This window comes from Hoplias malabaricus, chromosome 7 (genome assembly GCF_029633855.1).
Source record: "Hoplias malabaricus isolate fHopMal1 chromosome 7, fHopMal1.hap1, whole genome shotgun sequence".
Lineage (NCBI taxonomy): Eukaryota > Metazoa > Chordata > Actinopteri > Characiformes > Erythrinidae > Hoplias > Hoplias malabaricus.
The window spans coordinates 30,499,869-30,521,113 of record NC_089806.1 but is presented as its reverse complement, the minus strand read 5'-3'; the positions used below and the strand labels follow the sequence as shown (position 1 = coordinate 30,521,113).

At 37.9% G+C, this 21,245-nt stretch overlaps 1 long non-coding RNA gene across 1 annotated transcript; it reads left to right on the top strand.

Moving 5' to 3' along the window:
• Positions 1–15,103: 15,103 nt before the first annotated feature.
• Positions 15,104–20,959, top strand: LOC136702599 (uncharacterized). The gene is made up of 3 exons (XR_010803934.1): positions 15,104–16,559; positions 16,688–16,754; positions 18,848–20,959. It is a non-coding gene; the product is annotated as an uncharacterized lncRNA (long non-coding RNA).
• Positions 20,960–21,245: the final 286 nt, after the last annotated feature.

Below are 21,245 nucleotides of genomic sequence, written 5' to 3'. Positions count from 1 at the left end.
CAAATAAAAAAACAAACAAACAAAAAACACTGGAAAGCCAGTCATTTATTTTGAGTTGTGAGGCTTTTTAGTTTACAAGCAACTCTGTAACAAGAGTTACTCTTAGAACAGTCATTACAAATAGTCTTCTACAGCCAACACTCATTGCTTATGGCCTTAGGAATCCCGATCTTGTGCGCTTAGTTAGTACTTGGAATGGAGACTGCCAGGGAACACTAGGCGCTGTAAGCTTTTTAGCTTAAGGCTCCGATTGTGAAGATTGTAGCTACAGTCATTTAAACACAAGAGGAGATCAAAACTTTTTAAAAAATAAACAAATAAACAATAAATGAATAAAAAATAAACAAACAAATAAAAAAACAAACAAACAAAAAACACTGTACAGCCAGTCATTTATTTTGAGTTGTGAGGCTTTTTAGTTTACAAGCAGCTCTGTAACAAGAGTTACTCTTAGAACAGTCATTACAAATAGTCTTCTACAGCCAACAGCCATTGCTTTTGGCCATAGCACTCTTAGGAATCCCGATCGTGTGCGCTTAGTTAGTACTTGGAATGGAGACTGCCAGGGAACACTAGGCGCTGTAAGCTTTTAAGCTTAAGGCTCCGATTGTGAAGATTGTGGCTACAGTCATTTAAACACAAGAGGAGATCAAAACTTTAAAAAAATAAACAAATAAACAATAAATGAATAAAAAATAAACAAACAAATAAAAAAACAAACAAACAAAAAACATTGTACAGCCAGTCATTTATTTTGAGTTGTGAGGCTTTTTAGTTTACAAGCAGCTCTGTAACAAGACTTACTCTTAGAACAGTCATTACAAATAGTCTTCTACAGCCAACAGCCATTGCTTTTGGCCATAGCACTCTTAGGAATCCCGATCGTGTGCGCTTAGTTAATACTTGGAATGGAGACTGCCAGGGAACACTAGGCGCTGTAAGCTTTTAAGCTTAAGGCTCCGATTGTGAAGATTGTGGCTACAGTCATTTAAACACAAGAGGAGATCAAAACTTTAAAAAAAATAAACAAATAAACAATAAATGAATAAAAAATAAACAAACAAATAAAAAAACAAACAAACAAAAAACACCGGAAAGCCAGTCATTTATTTTGAGTTGTGAGGCTTTTTAGTTTACAAGCAGCTCTGTAACAAGAGTTACTCTTAGAACAGTCATTACAAATAGTCTTCTACAGCCAACAGCCATTGCTTTTGGCCATAGCACTCTTAGGAATCCCGATCGTGTGCGCTTAGTTAGTACTTGGAATGGAGACTGCCAGGGAACACTAGGCGCTGTAAGCTTTTAAGCTTAAGGCTCCGATTGTGAAGATTGTGGCTACAGTCATTTAAACACAAGAGGAGATCAAAACTTTAAAAAAATAAACAAATAAACAATAAATGAATAAAAAATAAACAAACAAATAAAAAAACAAACAAACAAAAAACATTGTACAGCCAGTCATTTATTTTGAGTTGTGAGGCTTTTTAGTTTACAAGCAGCTCTGTAACAAGAGTTACTCTTAGAACAGTCATTACAAATAGTCTTCTACAGCCAACAGCCATTGCATTTGGCCATAGCACTCTTAGGAATCCCGATCGTGTGCGCTTAGTTAGTACTTGGAATGGAGACTGCCAGGGAACACTAGGCGCTGTAAGCTTTTAAGCTTAAGGCTCCGATTGTGAAGATTGTGGCTACAGTCATTTAAACACAAGAGGAGATCAAAACTTTAAAAAAATAAACAAATAAACAATAAATGAATAAAAAATAAACAAACAAATAAAAAAACAAACAAACAAAAAACATTGTACAGCCAGTCATTTATTTTGAGTTGTGAGGCTTTTTAGTTTACAAGCAGCTCTGTAACAAGACTTACTCTTAGAACAGTCATTACAAATAGTCTTCTACAGCCAACAGCCATTGCTTTTGGCCATAGCACTCTTAGGAATCCCGATCGTGTGCGCTTAGTTAATACTTGGAATGGAGACTGCCAGGGAACACTAGGCGCTGTAAGCTTTTAAGCTTAAGGCTCCGATTGTGAAGATTGTGGCTACAGTCATTTAAACACAAGAGGAGATCAAAACTTTAAAAAAAATAAACAAATAAACAATAAATGAATAAAAAATAAACAAACAAATAAAAAAACAAACAAACAAAAAACACCGGAAAGCCAGTCATTTATTTTGAGTTGTGAGGCTTTTTAGTTTACAAGCAGCTCTGTAACAAGAGTTACTCTTAGAACAGTCATTACAAATAGTCTTCTACAGCCAACAGCCATTGCTTTTGGCCATAGCACTCTTAGGAATCCCGATCGTGTGCGCTTAGTTAGTACTTGGAATGGAGACTGCCAGGGAACACTAGGCGCTGTAAGCTTTTAAGCTTAAGGCTCCGATTGTGAAGATTGTGGCTACAGTCATTTAAACACAAGAGGAGATCAAAACTTTAAAAAAATAAACAAATAAACAATAAATGAATAAAAAATAAACAAACAAATAAAAAAACAAACAAACAAAAAACATTGTACAGCCAGTCATTTATTTTGAGTTGTGAGGCTTTTTAGTTTACAAGCAGCTCTGTAACAAGAGTTACTCTTAGAACAGTCATTACAAATAGTCTTCTACAGCCAACAGCCATTGCATTTGGCCATAGCACTCTTAGGAATCCCGATCGTGTGCGCTTAGTTAGTACTTGGAATGGAGACTGCCAGGGAACACTAGGCGCTGTAAGCTTTTAAGCTTAAGGCTCCGATTGTGAAGATTGTGGCTACAGTCATTTAAACACAAGAGGAGATCAAAACTTTAAAAAAAATAAACAAATAAACAATATATGAATAAAAAATAAACAAACAAATAAAAAAACAAACAAACAAAAAACATTGTACAGCCAGTTATTTATTTTGAGTTGTGAGGATTTTAGGTTTACAAGCAGCTCTGTAACAGGAGTTACTCTTAGAACAGTCATTACAAATAGTCTTCTACAGCCAACAGCCATTGCTTTTGGCCATAGCACTCTTAGGAATCCCGATCTTGTGCGCTTAGTTAATACTTGGAATGGAGACTGCCAGGGAACACTAGGCGCTGTAAGCTTTTAAGCTTAAGGCTCCGATTGTGAAGATTGTGGCTACAGTCATTTAAACACAAGAGGAGATCAAAACTTTAAAAAAATAAACAAATAAACAATAAATTAATAAAAAATAAACAAACAAATAAAAAAACAAACAAACAAAAACATTGTACAGCCAGTCATTTATTTTGAGTTGTGAGGCTTTTTAGTTTACAAGCAGCTCTGTAACAAGACTTACTCTTAGAACAGTCATTACAAATAGTCTTCTACAGCCAACAGCCATTGCTTTTGGCCATAGCACTCTTAGGAATCCCGATCGTGTGCGCTTAGTTAGTACTTGGAATGGAGACTGCCAGGGAACACTAGGCGCTGTAAGCTTTTAAGCTTAAGGCTCCGATTGTGAAGATTGTGGCTACAGTCATTTAAACACAAGAGGAGATCAAAACTTTAAAAAAATAAACAAATAAACAATAAATGAATAAAAAATAAACAAACAAATAAAAAAACAAACAAACAAAAAACACTGGAAAGCCAGTCATTTATTTTGAGTTGTGAGGCTTTTTAGTTTACAAGCAACTCTGTAACAAGAGTTACTCTTAGAACAGTCATTACAAATAGTCTTCTACAGCCAACACTCATTGCTTATGGCCTTAGGAATCCCGATCTTGTGCGCTTAGTTAGTACTTGGAATGGAGACTGCCAGGGAACACTAGGCGCTGTAAGCTTTTTAGCTTAAGGCTCCGATTGTGAAGATTGTAGCTACAGTCATTTAAACACAAGAGGAGATCAAAACTTTTTAAAAAATAAACAAATAAACAATAAATGAATAAAAAATAAACAAACAAATAAAAAAACAAACAAACAAAAAACACTGTACAGCCAGTCATTTATTTTGAGTTGTGAGGCTTTTTAGTTTACAAGCAGCTCTGTAACAAGAGTTACTCTTAGAACAGTCATTACAAATAGTCTTCTACAGCCAACAGCCATTGCTTTTGGCCATAGCACTCTTAGGAATCCCGATCGTGTGCGCTTAGTTAGTACTTGGAATGGAGACTGCCAGGGAACACTAGGCGCTGTAAGCTTTTAAGCTTAAGGCTCCGATTGTGAAGATTGTGGCTACAGTCATTTAAACACAAGAGGAGATCAAAACTTTTTTAAAAAGAAACAAATAAACAATAAATGAATAAAAAATAAACAAACAAATAAAAAAACAAACAAACAAAAAACACTGTACAGCCAGTCATTTATTTTGAGTTGTGAGGCTTTTTAGTTTACAAGCAGCTCTGTAACAAGAGTTACTCTTAGAACAGTCATTACAAATAGTCTTCTACAGCCAACAGCCATTGCTTTTGGCCATAGCACTCTTAGGAATCCCGATCGTGTGCGCTTAGTTAGTACTTGGAATGGAGACTGCCAGGGAACACTAGGCGCTGTAAGCTTTTAAGCTTAAGGCTCTGATTGTGCCCAGCTGGCCACCAACGTCAAAAGACGTTGATATGTGGTTGAATGTTGGTCGTGACGTCGGATGACCAAAATTTTACGTCGGGGTAACGTCTAATACCGATGTTAAACTGACGTAAGAAACTGACGACATATGACACTGATATTTTGTTAGTTTTAAGTCATGATATTATGTAACCACAATCCAACGTCTAATAAACGTCATATCCTGATGTCAAATAGACGTAAAATACCAACATTTAGTTGTAAGGTTAGTGACCAAATCCCAACGTCTGATTAACGTCTGAATTTTAACGTCAGTTCAACCTGCCATTCTAACATCAATAGACGTTGATAATTTGTTGGTTTTAAGTAGTGATGTTATGTAACCAAAATCCAACATCTTCCAAACGTCACATCCTGATGTCAAATTGACGTAAATTACCAACATTAAGCTGTAAGGTATGGTGACCAAATCCCAACGTCTGATTAACGTCTGAATTTTAACGCCAGTTCAACCTGCCATTCTAACATCAATAGACGTTGATAATTTGTTGGTTTTAAGTAGTGATGTTATGCAACCAAAATCCAACATCTTCCAAACATCACATCCTGATGTCAAATTGACGTAAATTACCAACATTAAGCTGTAAGGTATGGTGACCAAATCCCAACGTCTGATAAACGTCTGAATTTTACCGTCAGTTCAACCTGCCATTCTAACATCAATAGACGTTGATAATTTGTTGGTTTTAAGTAGTGATGTTATGTAACCAAAATCCAACATCTTCCAAACGTCACATCCTGATGTCAAATTGACATAAATTACCAACATTAAGCTGTAAGGTATGGTGACCAAATCCCAACGTCTGATTAACGTCTGAATTTTAACGCCAGTTCAACCTGCCATTCTAACATCAATAGACGTTGATAATTTGTTGGTTTTAAGTAGTGATGTTATGTAACCAAAATCCAACATATTCCAAACGTCACATCCTGATGTCAAATTGACGTAAATTACCAACATTAAGCTGTAAGGTATGGTGACCAAATCCCAACGTCTGATTAACGTCTGAATTTTAACGCCAGTTCAACCTGCCATTCTAACATCAATAGACATTGATAATTTGTTGGTTTTAATTAGTGATGTTATGCAACCAAAATCCAACATCTTCCAAACGTCACATCCTGATGTCAAATTGACATAAATTACCAACATTAAGCTGTAAGGTATGGTGACCAAATCCCAACGTCTGATTAACGTCTGAATTTTAACGCCAGTTCAACCTGCCATTCTAACATCAATAGACGTTGATAATTTGTTGGTTTTAAGTAGTGATGTTATGTAACCAAAATCCAACATATTCCAAACGTCACATCCTGATGTCAAATTGACGTAAATTACCAACATTAAGCTGTAAGGTATGGTGACCAAATCCCAACGTCTGATAAACGTCTGAATTTTAACGTCAGTTCAACTTGCCATTCTAACATCAATAGACGTTGATAATTTGTTGGTTTTAAGTAGTGATGTTATGTAACCAAAATCCAACATCTTCCAAACGTCACATCCTGATGTCAAATTGACATAAAATACCAACATTAAGCTGTAAGGTATGGTGACCAAATCCCAACGTCTGATAAACGTCTGATTAACGTCTGAATTTTAACGCCAGTTCAACCTGCCATTCTAACATCAATAGACGTTGATAATTTGTTGGTTTTAAGTAGTGATGTTATGCAACCAAAATCCAACATCTTCCAAACATCACATCCTGATGTCAAATTGACGTAAATTACCAACATTAAGCTGTAAGGTATGGTGACCAAATCCCAACGTCTGATTAACGTCTGAATTTTAACGCCAGTTCAACCTGCCATTCTAACATCAATAGACGTTGATAATTTGTTGGTTTTAAGTAGTGATGTTATGCAACCAAAATCCAACATCTTCCAAACATCACATCCTGATGTCAAATTGACGTAAATTACCAACATTAAGCTGTAAGGTATGGTGACCAAATCCCAACGTCTGATAAACGTCTGAATTTTACCGTCAGTTCAACCTGCCATTCTAACATCAATAGACGTTGATAATTTGTTGGTTTTAAGTAGTGATGTTATGCAACCAAAATCCAACATCTTCCAAACATCACATCCTGATGTCAAATTGACGTAAATTACCAACATTAAGCTGTAAGGTATGGTGACCAAATCCCAACGTCTGAATTTTAACGTCAGTTCAACCTGCCATTCTAACATCAATAGACGTTGATAATTTGTTGGTTTTAAGTAGTGATGTTATGTAACCAAAATCCAACATATTCCAAACGTCACATCCTGATGTCAAATTGACGTAAATTACCAACATTAAGCTGTAAGGTATGGTGACCAAATCCCAACGTCTGATAAACGTCTGAATTTTAACGTCAGTTCAACTTGCCATTCTAACATCAATAGACGTTGATAATTTGTTGGTTTTAAGTAGTGATGTTATGTAACCAAAATCCAACATCTTCCAAACGTCACATCCTGATGTCAAATTGACATAAATTACCAACATTAAGCAGTAAGGTATGGTGACCAAATCCCAACGTCTGATTAACGTCTGAATTTTAACGCCAGTTCAACCTGCCATTCTAACATCAATAGACGTTGAAAATTTGTTTGATTTTAAGTAGTGATGTTATGTAACCAAAATCCAACATTTTCCAAACATCACATCCTGATGTCAAGTTGATATAAAAAAATGCCAACTTTAAGTTATAATATAGGGTGACCAAAACCCAACGCCTGGTAAACATTAGACTAACATCAATAGACGTTGATATTTTGTTGGCTTTAGGTCGTGGGGTTTAGTACTTCAAATTTAACGTCATCTTGATGTAAAATACCTACATTTATTTGTTAGGTATTGGTAATCAAAACCCAGTGTATGATAAACATCATAATCTAAATGTCAACGCAATGTGACATTCTAACAATATTGGATATACTTAGTTGGTTTAAGATGCAACATTCATTCATTCATTCATTCATTTATTAAATGTAACTGCTTATCCACTTTAGGGTTGCAGTGGGTCCGGAGCCTACCTGCAATCATTGGGGCACTTTTCCTTCACAGTGCGACACACACTCACACACTCATTCACACACTTATACCTATGGACAGTTTTGAGTAGCCAACTGAGCTACCAACATGTGTTTTTGGACCATGGGAGTAAATTGGAACACCCGGAGAAAACCCACATGAACACAGGGAAAACACACCCAACTAATCACAGACAGTCATGCGGAAAAGGGTTCGAACCTACAGCTGCAGCACCCTAGATTTGTGTGACAGCGACACTACCTGTTGCAGTCCCAAGTTGAATTTTATAAAAAGTTCCAAACATCATTCTGATACTCTACCATACTGAAATTAATTAATTAATTAATTCATTGTCTGTAACCGCTAATCCAGTTCAGGGTCGCAGTGGGTCCTGAGCCTACTCGGAATCACTGGGAGCAAGGCAGGAACACACCCTGGAGGGGTCGCCAGTCCTTCGCAGGGTGACACACACTCATACATTCACACCTATGGACACTTTTGAGTCACCAATCCACCTAACAACATGTGTTTTTGGACCTTGGAAGGAAACCTGAACACCTGGAGGAAACCCCCGTGGACACAGGAAAAACACACCAAACTACTCACAGTCACCTGCTGCTCCAGGACCCTAGAGCTGTGTGACAGCGACAGTACCTGCAGCACCATCGTGCTGCCCCAAGCTGCAATGTTAAGAAACCAAAATGCAGTGTGTTCAAAACATTATTCTGATGCCATATTGACATAACATAACAAAATTCAGTTGTGAGATACCATAACCAAAATGTAAAATTATAGAATAAGAAATCATTAAAATCATTTAAAATTAGTTTTATCAAATCAAATCAAATCAAATTTATTTATATAGCGCTTTTCACAACTGATGTTGTCACAAAGCAGCTTCACAGAATTCCAGTAAGACAAGATTTGACATGAAATGTAAAGACAAATGTAAAACCCTCAAGTGAGCAAGCCAGGGGCGACAGTGGCAAGGAAAAACTCCCCCAGCTGAGGAAGAAACCTTGGGAGGAACCAAGGCTCACAAGGGGTGACCCATCCTCCTCTGGTCAATCTACTGGTGATGATAGTTAGTAGTCCATGAGAACTTCAGTGTAGGGACAGCTTCAAGGCACTTGGTGGTTGCTGGAGCGTGGGCAGCTGGTCTGAAGCGTGGAGGAGGATCTCGACAGTCATCCATCAGTGTCCAGACAGACAGGTGGCAGTCGTTTACTCGGAAAGATGTAAAGGGATGGAATTAGTTTTGAACTGTTTTGTGTTTGTAAAGTAGAAAATATGAAAATTTCCAGAGTGTGGCTAATGACTCCGGCAGATCTGACTATGACAGCATTAACTAAAAGGAGAGAACCAGGAGGACACACAGACACGGGAGCATCCTGAAACACTGGCATCCCTCCGCTCCACCGTCAACAAACCTGAGTGATCGCGAGAAGCGGCGGGACGACAGCACCAGCGTCTCAGTATACTATAATTCCCTGTGTCCATGGACCCCCCGGATCTGCCGCCTTTATCTATGGGGGAGCATTAGCTACCAAATGATAAACTAAACAAATGAGTTTTTAGCCTACATTTGAAGATTGCGACTGTGTCTGAGTCCCGAACATTTTCTGGAAGATCATTCCAGAGTTGGGGGGCTTTATAAGAAAAGGCTCTTCCCCCAGCTGAGGCCTTCTGAATTCTGGGAACATTTAAAAATCCAGTATTCTGTGATCTGAGTGAACGTGGGGGCTCATAATAGGAAATTGTATCTTGAAGATATTCAGGAGCAAGCCCATGTAGAGCTTTATATGTTAATAACAAAATTTTGTAGTCAATGCGGAATTTAACAGGCAGCCAATGAAGTGATGATAAAACTGGGCTGATATGTTCAAATTTTCTAGTTTTAGTGAGGACCCTAGCTGCAGCATTTTGAACTAGTTGAAGTTTTCTTAAATTGCTGCTGGTGCATCCTGACAGTAGTGCGTTACAGTAGTCAAGCCTTGAAGTAATAAAGGCATGTACTAATGTTTCTGCGTCCTGAAGGGATAAGGCATTTCTAATCTTAGCAATATTGCGAAGATGTAAAAAAGCTGTCCTAGTGATACTACCTATGTGTTGATCAAATGATAAATCCGGGTCAATTATGACACCAAGATTTTTTGCTGCTGAACCAGGTTTAACTGGAAAGTTAGCTAGATTTAAAATTAAGTCTGATAATTTATTTCTTGTCACTTTTGGACCCAAAAGCAGGACCTCTGTTTTGTTGCTGTTTAGGAGGAGGAAGTTACGCAACATCCAGCCTTTCACGTCTTTTACAGAGTCCTCTATTTTCTTTAATCTGTGTTTGTCATCGGGCTTGGCTGAAATATACAATTGTGTGTCGTCTGCGTAACAGTGAAAGTTAATGTCATGGTTTCTTATAACTGTGCCTAGCGGTAACATGTATAATGTAAATAATAATGGTCCTAAAATAGAGCCTTGTGGAATTCCAAATCTTACTTTAGAATAATTTGAATTTAGATTGTTTACTTTTACGAATTGATAACGTTCCGTTAAGTAAGATTTAAACCATAATAGGGCTGTCCCTGTGATTCCAACCATGTTTTCTAACCTTTCTATGAGAATATTGTGGTCTATTGTATCGAAGGCTGCGCTTAGGTCAAGAAGCACCAACAGGGATATGTGGCCTTGATCAGAGGCAAGAAGAAGATCATTTGTTATCTTGACTAGAGCTGTCTCTGTACTATGATGTTGCCTGAATCCAGATTGGAATTTTTCATATATATGATTCTTATGTAGATATGAACTAAGTTGTTGGGCCACAGCTTTTTCTAAGATCTTAGACAGAAATGGCAAATTAGAAATAGGCCTGTAATTAGACAGTGTACTAGCATCAAGATTTGGTTTCTTGATCATAGGTTTAATAACTGCTAGTTTAAAAGCTTTGGGTACATGGCCCAGACTAAGCGATGAGTTTACTATAGTTAAAAGAGGATCAATAATAGCTGGTAGTACTTCTTTGAGCAACTTTGTGGGAATTGCATCAAGTGTGCAAGTTGTACAGTTTGCGGAGGTGATAATCTTCTCTAGTTCTAATTGTGGGAGTGGGCAAAAGGTTTCAAGTCTTTCTTTTACAGTTATATTATGTTTTATTTCATTCACATCAGGTGGCAGCCAGGATGGATTTGATCCTGTGGCTAGAGTTTGTTGTCTAATATTCTCAATTTTATTATTAAAAAAGTCCATAAAATCTTTACTGGTGAGAGTTGCTGGAATTAGTTGTTCAGAACCTGCTTGATTTTTTGTAATTCTAGAAAACACACTAAACAGTGCTCTCGGATTATTTTTATTATGGGAGATCAGCGAGGCCAGATATGCTGAGCGAGCTTTAGTGAGGGCATTTCTATACTCTATAAGGCTGTCCTTCCAGGCAGAATGGAACACTTCAAGCTTGGTTGATCGCCATTTCCGCTCTAGTTTTCGTAATGTTTGTTTTAAAGTACGGGTCTTATCGTTATACCATGGTGCGAGCTTTTTCTGTCTTATACTTTTATGTTTAAGTGGTGCTACCTTTTCTAAAGTAGATCGACAGGTATTTTCTAGGTAATCAGTTAGTACATCTAGGTCCATTGGGTCTGATGGAGTTGGAACTGGGGTCGATAGTTCTGGTAGGTTTTCTATAAATTGTAGGGCGGTAGATGGTTTTATTATACGCCTTGTAGAATAGCGAGGGTTCTTACATATATTATGGATAAAACGTAGCTCATATGAAATTAAGTAATGATCGGAGATTGCTGAGGATTGCGGTAAGATATTAATTTTGTCAATGTTAAGACCTAGTGTCAGAACTAAGTCTAAAGTGTGGCTGCAGTAGTGTGTAGGCCCTGTTACATTTTGAGTAATACCAATAGAGTCTAAGATTGAGGTAAATGCCTTTTTTAGTGGGTCACTTTCCTTCTCAAAATGGATATTGAAATCTCCTACAATTATAACTTTATGATTGCACACCGCTAGGTTTGTAGCAAAATCGCTGAATTCTTTCAGAAATTCTAAGTAAGGCCCTGGTGGTCTGTAAATGTTGCATAATAAAAATGCGTCCTTTTTTGTGACCGGATTTGTAATAATAGTGGAGAGAACCTCAAAAGAAGAGAAGGTGTCACATTGCTTAAGACTAATTTCTAGGGTATTTTGGTAAATTACACATACTCCACCTCCTTTGCCTGATATTCTTGGGCTATGTGCATAATTATAGCCTAGGGGGGTGGCTTCATTTAGTGCTAAATATTCATTTGGTTTAACCCACGTTTCCGTGAGACAGAAAACATTGAATTTATGATCACTTATAATATCATTTACGATGAGTGCTTTTGAGTTTAGTGATCTTATGTTGAGTAACCCAAATTTTAGTTCTGAGGTGTTGCTGCTAGGTGTTGTGTATGATTTAATATTGATTAGGTTGCTGAAACAGGCTGATTTTGTTTTTCTACTTTTACATTTAGTTCGGGGGAAAGACACAGTCTCAATACAGTTGAACCTGGGTGACGTCTCAAGACAGTTCGCAGACGGTCGGTTTAGCCTGTCTGTCTGCGGCCTGGTCCCGGCTCTGGATTGTCAGCAGCTATCTACACTACTCTGCTGACTAACTAAAAGACTATGTGCTATACTGCAAGAAAGTAAGGCAGCACCCTCCCGCGTGGGGTGGATACCATCCCTACCTATAAGACCAGGCTTGCCCTCAAAACGTAACCAATTGTCTATAAAGCCCACTTGATTTTCGGAACACCACTTGGACATCCAGCAGTTTAACGCCCAAAGTCTGCTGTAAGCTTCGTCGCCACGCCGCATTGGTATGGGGCCAGAGCAGATTACGGCATCGGACATCGTCTGGGCCAGTTTAATCACCTCTCTAATATTACCCTTAGTTACCTCAGACTGCCGCAGACGAATATCATTGGCCCCTACATGAATGACTACCCTCGAATATCTCCTATTAGCTAACAGTCTAAGGTTGCCACTAATATCCGGCGCTCTGGCTCCCGATAAACAGCTAACTGTTACTGCCGGCGCCCCTAAAGGAGTAGCTAATTTCACGTGCCGAACAATAGAGTCTCCTATAACCAGAGCACTCTTAACAGGCTCCTCAGCGGGTGCTTCGCTGAGCAGGGCAAACCTGTTTGACACGCGAATCGGAGGAGCGTGGTGTCCCGGTGGGCTAGCTTTGGCCTCAGCGTTAGCATCAGCCTTAGCTTTCCGGCTATGACGCCGAGACGTCACCCATTCACCCCGCTGTGAGGGCTCTAACGCCGGAGTCGTGGGGGTGCTAACTCTCCCTAAGGCACCCGGAGTTGCTAACACTGAATCTCGCTGTTTATCCCTCAACAATAATAAGCTCCGGATGCGCACTTCTAGCTGGTCCACTTTATCCACCAGGGAGCTAACTAGCTGACACTTACTACAAATACAACCACTATATTTATCGCTAGAGGTGGAAAAGGGCGTTAAACTAAACATGCCACACTCTGAGCAGGCAAAACAGCCAGTAGTAGCCATGGAATTGCAGGTACTTACCGCTTTTAGTGAATTTTAGTAACTTACACCAAGAACGTTACTCCAGGGTCCGGTGGCAGTTTTAGTGCCTCTGTAATGAATATTCCTGCGGAGACAATCTAAAAGATAGATCTATGGATGGTTAGTAGGTTATAAAAACAGATATAAATATAGAAATAACAATGGAAACGAGTAAACAGGAAAACCCGAGCGATCAAAACAGCTTCCAAACGGGTACAGAAACAGCCAAACGGGTTGCCACGGGTTGTTTTAGGAGATCAAAAACTACTGAGATGTTCTTAAGTGGGCAATAATCTGAGCGGTCCAATGGTGGACCAGCAGTGGCCTACCATCAGTGGGTTACCAACATTTTCAAGCCATTTGACAGGTATATGCTTGCCGTCTTAAGAATACAAAACACACTAAAAATAAATGCTGTAGCGAGTTTGCTACTGTATTGTAATGTATTTTTGAATACAGTATTTTACTGTGTATTGTAATGTATCTTGGGTAACAGACTGGAAGCAGCAATGAAGCTAGCTTTACAGTATTTCACTGTATTGTGAGCTGGGGAGGCTGAGGACTGCAAATGGCATCTAAAGGTGAGTAACTTATTTACACCATTTATTTATCACTTATTTTATTGTTTTGACAACGTAAATATAGCTTAGTTCCAAAATTACATTCGTATTTACATTAGTTCCAAAATACCCCCCCCCCCTTGGGCAATGGTACAATTTATTTTTGTAACGTCAGTTGTAGGCCTCACTACAAAACAAAACCAGAACAGGACAAGTGAATACTTTTCGTCCAAATAAAAGAGAAAGAATTGTGTTTTTTCATTTAGTTACACCGCGACCCTGAAATGGACAAGCTTAAAAGATGATGATGATGATGATGATTTGCGTTAATATTGTTTTATTTTATTTAAATTATTTTGTTGAGGGTGGGGCGGTTAGCGAGTACGGGGCTAACGGTTCCCTGGGGGCGGGGTGACGAGAACAGAGACGGAGAGAAAGAGACAAAACGTATTCAGAGGCTGCAAGCGTCGTCGTACTTTAGGGACTTTGGAACAAAAGTAATGAGTAAATGTATGTTTTAATCATACAGCTCTAAACGTTTCCAACCACATTGTCTTGGTACTGCTTTTTAGCAAGATAGATGGTGCTAGTTATGATAGCCGCGAACATTTAACCAGATAACTCCTGTTGAATTTGCACACTTGTTTGCTCCCAAAAAATGTTAATGTTTTATTGTCGCAGATATCGTCAACTGGCGTTTCCCCCCCTCAAATTAGTCCGTTGGAGGGGATTGAAGCCGGAGACATCACCAGTTTTGTGACGTCTTACAAACAGGAGGCTGAGGGAAAGGTAGGAGAGAAGAGGCGGGAAGAAAACAAAGAGAGGGCTCTGCTCCATTGAAACAGGCTGCCGGTGAAAGTACGGGTCAGTCGTAGCATTATTTATTTATATTTAGCGTAGTAGAGAACGATAATTTAACTGTACAAACAATTGTAAACTCAAAGTCCAGTTTTGGGCTTCTTGCGGGTACTATTCGAGTTTTAGTTAGCTAGCAGAGTAATGCTTTTTAAAGAAGAGAACGGAGGGAAATATAAACATAGAGATGGACAGGGATTCTGGTCATTGATATTGGTCAGTTTGGTAAAATTAGCTACGTTCATTATAACAGAGAATTGTAAACGTAGATGTTGTAGACATTGTAAACATGTAATGTTAGCTACAGACAAACTCCATTCCAGATTATTAGCTAATATATATTTGGAGTGTCAGGTGTGAATGAGGTACAAGATGGGGGGAGTGAAATAGATTTTACTTTGTGCTGTATTGAGAATTATAGTCTACTGTATTTTGCTGCAGAATTTTGAGCTCCATTCTACGGAGCCCCTAAAGGGACTGGGGGAAAATAATTAAAAAAGACTATTGATTTTGCGTTCCCTCGCAAACACAATTGCGTTCCCTCGCAAATACATTGTGCTCCTTTGCAAATGTTTTATGATACACAATTGTCTTTGTGGCTCAGTCAACACATCAGGACACTGCAGTTGCCAGTGCGACGTCTGTAAGGAATACATCTGTATACATCTGTAAGGAACTGCCTAACATCAGAAGTTGTCAGCAACAGGTTTATATATGTTATGTAGCATCCTGAAAGTTCTAGTCAGAACGCCGTATTTCCATAGTAACAGGTGTATGAGATGTAGGCTGCTTCATGAAAGAAAGAAAAAGTGTGGAAGGCTGTGTTTTTTTTATTGTTATTGACTGGGGTAGGGGTCAAGCTAAGAATGTTAACGAAAAACCTTAACAAGCAAAGACTCTTAAAAATCAGGTCATTCAATAACAAGATGGAGGGTGTAAGGCGCAACACACAGAGATCTCAGGGCACACTGCGGACTAATTTTTACAGAGACGTGGCTCAGCGCGCTGACTCCAGACACGGCTGTGGAGCTAGAGCCGGTCACTACACCATGCATTTCCTTTTATCTGGAAAAGGTTTTTTTTTTTTTTTTTTTTTTTCAAATAAAGCTGCAGTAAAAACAGGATACCCTTTTCTGACTGACTTTTACACACACACACACACATTACTCCAATACACTACCAATAGCTACACATTTATTTAGGTGTTCACTCTCCTTTCTCTCCCACTGATTGGAAACTGTGTTCATTGTCTGTATCTCTATACTGTTCACGTAACCTTTGTCCATGCGCTTGCACTTTAAATTCTCTCATCCTCTTTGCTAAGCAATTAACAACACAGCATCAAACGTTTCAGTTGGCACTCCCCAATAACATATCTATGTTCTCTGTTGAGAAGAAATGCTATGTCTTTATATTTCAGTCCAAGATCAAAGTAAAATTCAACAAGTTGCTCCATAGTTCACCTGACACGCACAGCAAGCACATAATCAACAGCAAGCACAGTACTACGGAGCCCACAAAGTATTTGCGAGGTAACGCCAAAGTCTTTTTTGCCCCAGTCCCTTTAGGGGCTCCGTAACAAAGACAATTGTGTATCATAAAACATTTGCAAAGGAGCGCAATGTATTTGCGAGGGAATGCAATAATATTTGCAAGGGAACACAAAATCAGTAGTCTTTTTTTAATTTTTCCCCCAGTCCCTTTAGGGGCTCCATACCATTCCAAATCTGATTTGAGACTCCCATTTTTGTTATTTAGTTTATATAGAGTGTACATTTTAATTGTTTATCAGAGTTTAAGAGTATTGCATTTAAAGTGTCTAAATACTAAATGTTGGCTACCAGTTCTGTGATCACAAATGTAGTGTGTTGGTTTTTGTAATGCATATGAAATGACATCTTATTTCTCTGTACTATATGTTTTAAATGTGGAGAGTCTCGTCGTGCCATGACTTTCAGGAAGTTGGCTGCATTTAAGGCTCACATTTACAGGTATCATTAAAACAGGAAAACTGAAACTAGACCTAGGCTATATCATATAGGTTTTAATTTGACATGTCATTGAAAACTGCAATGGTAAATGTTGAAGACTTAAAATAATTTATATTCTCATCATTTAGGCAAGTGCCACAGTTGTTGATTTTGAAACCCTTAACCTGCTTGTGAGTCCTCAGATGTTTATTCTGGGTATGTATATATAATTGCAAGATACTCCAGAATGACAAAAGTTTAACATTTGAATTAATTACAGTGGAATTTTTGACCAATGCAAGATATTTGCTGACAGTGGAAGGACAAGTGACCTATGTTTGCTCAAGCCTCCATTAATTTCTGGAAAGGCAGCCCTATTCACCTTGTACTAAAATTTCAATTTCCAATATCGACAGGAAATTTCTTTCTTTCTCTCTCTCTACTTGTTTACTTCCTTCTCTGAATTAAACTAGCCTCTATTTCATGTTATCTTACCTGTAATTAAAAGTATTATTATATATAAAAACCTTGAAATATGATAACTTTACTGATGCAGAAACCCCATGTATGAAAATGGATTAAAAAATTCTAAAATTATCTGAAGGTAATTGGTTTTTAATATTTTGACCCGTTTCTGTTGGATAATTCTTTATGAAATTATTATGAAGGGCAGTTACTGTTTACTGTCATTCATTCATCTGTTGCAACCATTTAATTCTAATCAGGGTCATTGTGGGAATAATTTGATGCAGTTGAAATTTGTGCTTTTGATATGTGAAATTAAAGGTCAAATACAGGATTTTCTGATTACTATGATACATTGAAATATTGCATAGCATATCAGTATACATGGCTTTTAGATCAGGTATCAAATTGAAATTGCAGTACTTTTGGAAAAAAATGGTTTTGTTGAGTTCGTATTAATATCTATCCTCAGTCTTCACTACAAAAAGTGTGAGCAAGCGACAACTAGGGCTGGGCGATATGACCAAAAATTCATATCTCGATATGCCTAAAAGAAATGGAGATATATGATACGATATGACATTATGAAAGCCATAACAAAATACAATGTCAAAGTATTAGTGTTTATTTTTAGCACCAAATAGGACATGCTGCATTATCTAACTGTAATTATTAATGTAATTCACCCTTTACCTCACTCATTTGCTCTGATTACTTGCAGAAAAATAAAAATAAACATAGCACAAAAAGTAAGAAAATTTGTGTCTGGTTGATTATTTCTTTGTTGTAACAGTGCTTCTTGCCAATAAACCTTATACCATTACTGTTAATTTCTCTTTTAAATGGTGCTACATTTGTAAGAAACATGCTTTTGTGAGATGAGCAGTAGAGCTGAGTATGTGGATTGCGCCAGTGAAAAATTTGTCAAATACTCACTGCCAGTGCCAAACAGCTTATTTTGTGTGATGGTGTGATGTGGCATCTCCTTCACTTGAAAAATGAGGTTTATCGTCATTGCAATCCCAATGCAGAAAAAGATATTGAGATGAAATTCTACAACCAGTGGCAATCCCATATCTCTACAGTCTGGGACCAAACTCTATCCTCCAAAATGACAACACTTGCCCCCACAGAGTGGTGTTTATCAGAGACTACCTCCAGAATTTGGTAGTGGAGAGGATGGAATGGCCTGCTAGCTCCTGACCTCAACCCCAATGAACACTTGTGGGATCAGCTTAGGCATGCTGTTCATGCCACAGTGACCAACACAACCACATGTGTGACCAGCCGTGTGTAACCAGGATGGTGACCATCATGAAGAGAAAGTCCTGGGCTGTTTTGGCTGTTTATGGTTCTTCCACATGCTACTGAAGCTCCTATTTGTTAAAAGAATACATTGTTAAATTGCCAATATGTCTTGTTTCTTCAAACTTCAGTCAGCCAGTCACAACTCACCAAACGAGTCAATGGCAGAATAAGCTCTTTGGCATCGGCAGAGAGGATTGGGCTAATGTTTCATTGGCACAACCCACATACTCATTTCTACTGCTCATCCCACAAATGCATGTTCCTTATAAATGTGGCACCATTTCAAAGGGAAATTAACATGATTCCAACAGTATAAGATATATTGCCAAGAAACATTGTTACAACAAAGATATAATCTACCAAACAAAAATATCCTTATTTTTGTGCTATGTTTAGTTTTAAAAATTGTCTTGCCCATGATGTCATCTGATCTTCCCCTTACTGTATCCTCTTGTGTACAAAATTTTTATTGCAACTTTTTTGTACCTTTATTTCCACATGCTATGTTACTAACTGTGGAATTTTTATTTTTATAGACGCCTCATTGGTACAAATCCCCAGGGGTGGTCAACGTAGAGAGCAACCAAGATGTCCTGAACCATGCATCCGTGTGTATCCTTGCTTTAAAGAAACTGATGGACTTTGAATTAAATTTTATTTACAAACCGGATTCCAAAAAAGTTGGGACACTAAACAAATTGTGAATAAAAACTGAATGCAATGATGTGGAGATGGCAAATGTCAATATTTTATTTTTAATAGAACATAGATGACAGATCAAAAGTTTAATCTGAGTAAATGTAACATTTAAAAAAAATATATGTTCATTCAAAATTTAACAGTGTCAACAAATCCCAACAAAGTTGGGACAAGTAGCAATAAGTGGCAAAAAGGAGGAAATTGAGCATATAACGAACAGCTGGAAGACCAATTAACAATAATTAGGTCAATTGACAACATGATTGGGTATAAAAAGAGCTTCTCAGAGTGTCAGTGTCTCTCTGAAGCCAAGATGGTAAGAGGATCACCAATTCCACCATTGTTGCGCAGAAAGATGTTTGTTGTGCAGCAATAACATAATGGTGTTACCCAGCGTAAAAAAGCAAAGATTTTTAAGTTATCATCAACCGTGCATAACATCATCAAAAGATTCAGAGAATCTGGAACAATTGCTGTGCGTAAGGGTCAAGGCCGTAAAACTCTACTGGATGCTTGTGATCTCCGGGCCCTTAAACATCACTGCACCTCAAACAGGAACGCCACTGTCAAGGAAATAACAGATTGGGCTCAGGAATACTTTCAGAAAGCATTGTCAGTGAACACAATCCACCGTGCCATCTGCCGTTGCCAGCTGAAACTCTACAGTGCAAAGAGGAAGCCATTTCTAAGCAAGCTCCACAAGCTCAGACATTTGCACTGGGCCAGGGGTCTTTTAAAATGGAGTGTGGCAAAATGGAAGACTGTTCTGTGGTCAGATGAGTCACGATTTGAAGTTCTTTATGGAACACTGGGACGCCATGTCATCCGGACCAGAGAGGACAGGATAACCCAAGTTGTTATCAACGCTCCGTTCAGAAGCCTGCATCACTGATGGTATGGGGTTGCATGAGTGCTTGTGGCATGGGCAGCTTGCGTGTCTGAAAAGGCACCATTAATGCAGAGAACTATATTCAGGTTCAAAACATATGTTCAAAACATATGCTCCCATCTAGACGTCATCTCTTTCAGGGAAGACCCTGCATTTTTCAACAAGATAATGCCAGACCACATTCTGCAGCAATCACATCATCATGGCTACGTAGGAGAAGGATCCGGGTACTGAAATGGCCAGCCTGCAGTCCAGATCTTTCACCTATAGAGAGCATTTGGCGCATCATAAAGAGGAAGGTGTGACAAAGAAGGCCCAAGAGGCCTGTATTAGACATGAATGGGAGAGCATTCCTATTTCTAAACTTGAGAAACTGGTCTCCTCTGTCCCCAGACATCTTTTGAGTGTTGTAAGAAGAAGGGGGGATGCCACACAGTGGTAAAAAATGGCCTTGTCCCAACTTTTTTGGGATTTGTTGATGCCATGAAATTTTGAAACAACATATTTTTCCCTTAAAAATGATACATTATCTCAGTTTAAACTTTTGATCTGTGATTTGTGTTCTATTCTGAATAAAATATTAGATGTTGGCACCTCCAAATTATTGCATTCAGTTTTTATTCACAATTTGTTTAGTGTCCCAACTTTTCTGGAATCCGGTTTGTATTTAAAGGGTCATGTTCAACACAAAACTGACTCTAAGTCAGTAACATGTTGGGTTCACTGATGATATTTGAAATACAAAGTTTTAGCAATCCAGATTACATATTTTTTATTACATTTTTCATGATGTTTTATGGTCACTATTTGTGTTGTCTGGTAAGATCAAAAGTCATGTGATATAATGTAATGTTTTACTATAAAGATTTGGGCACCTTTCTTGTAATTCATCAAGGCAATAATGTAATTGGATATTGTGAAGTATTTTTGGTTAGAAAAAAAAAGCAAATATCATAAGGGGCAAAAATATTAAGTTCAAGTAAAAACATAAATGATTTGAACATGTTATGTAGTACTTGAAATTTGTCCACATTTTGCATATATTCAGTTTTAATAAAGCGTGTTACTGATTTTAATTCTGAATGTAGATTTGGACTTCTTTTGTGTATGTTATGGTTATAGTATTTTTAAAGTATTCATGCTTGGCAGACTTGATTTTTTTTTTTATTTAATAGTAACACTATAATCTTAATACAAAAATATTACGTGCTGGTATTGTTCAGTATATATAAAGAATTGAATGTAATTTAGATACTGTTTGTAATTAGTGTTCCTCTGTAAAAAGGTATTGTTTCTGAAAAAAGGCAGTAAATGGCTGGCAATTCTGCTGAAAATATTACTGTACA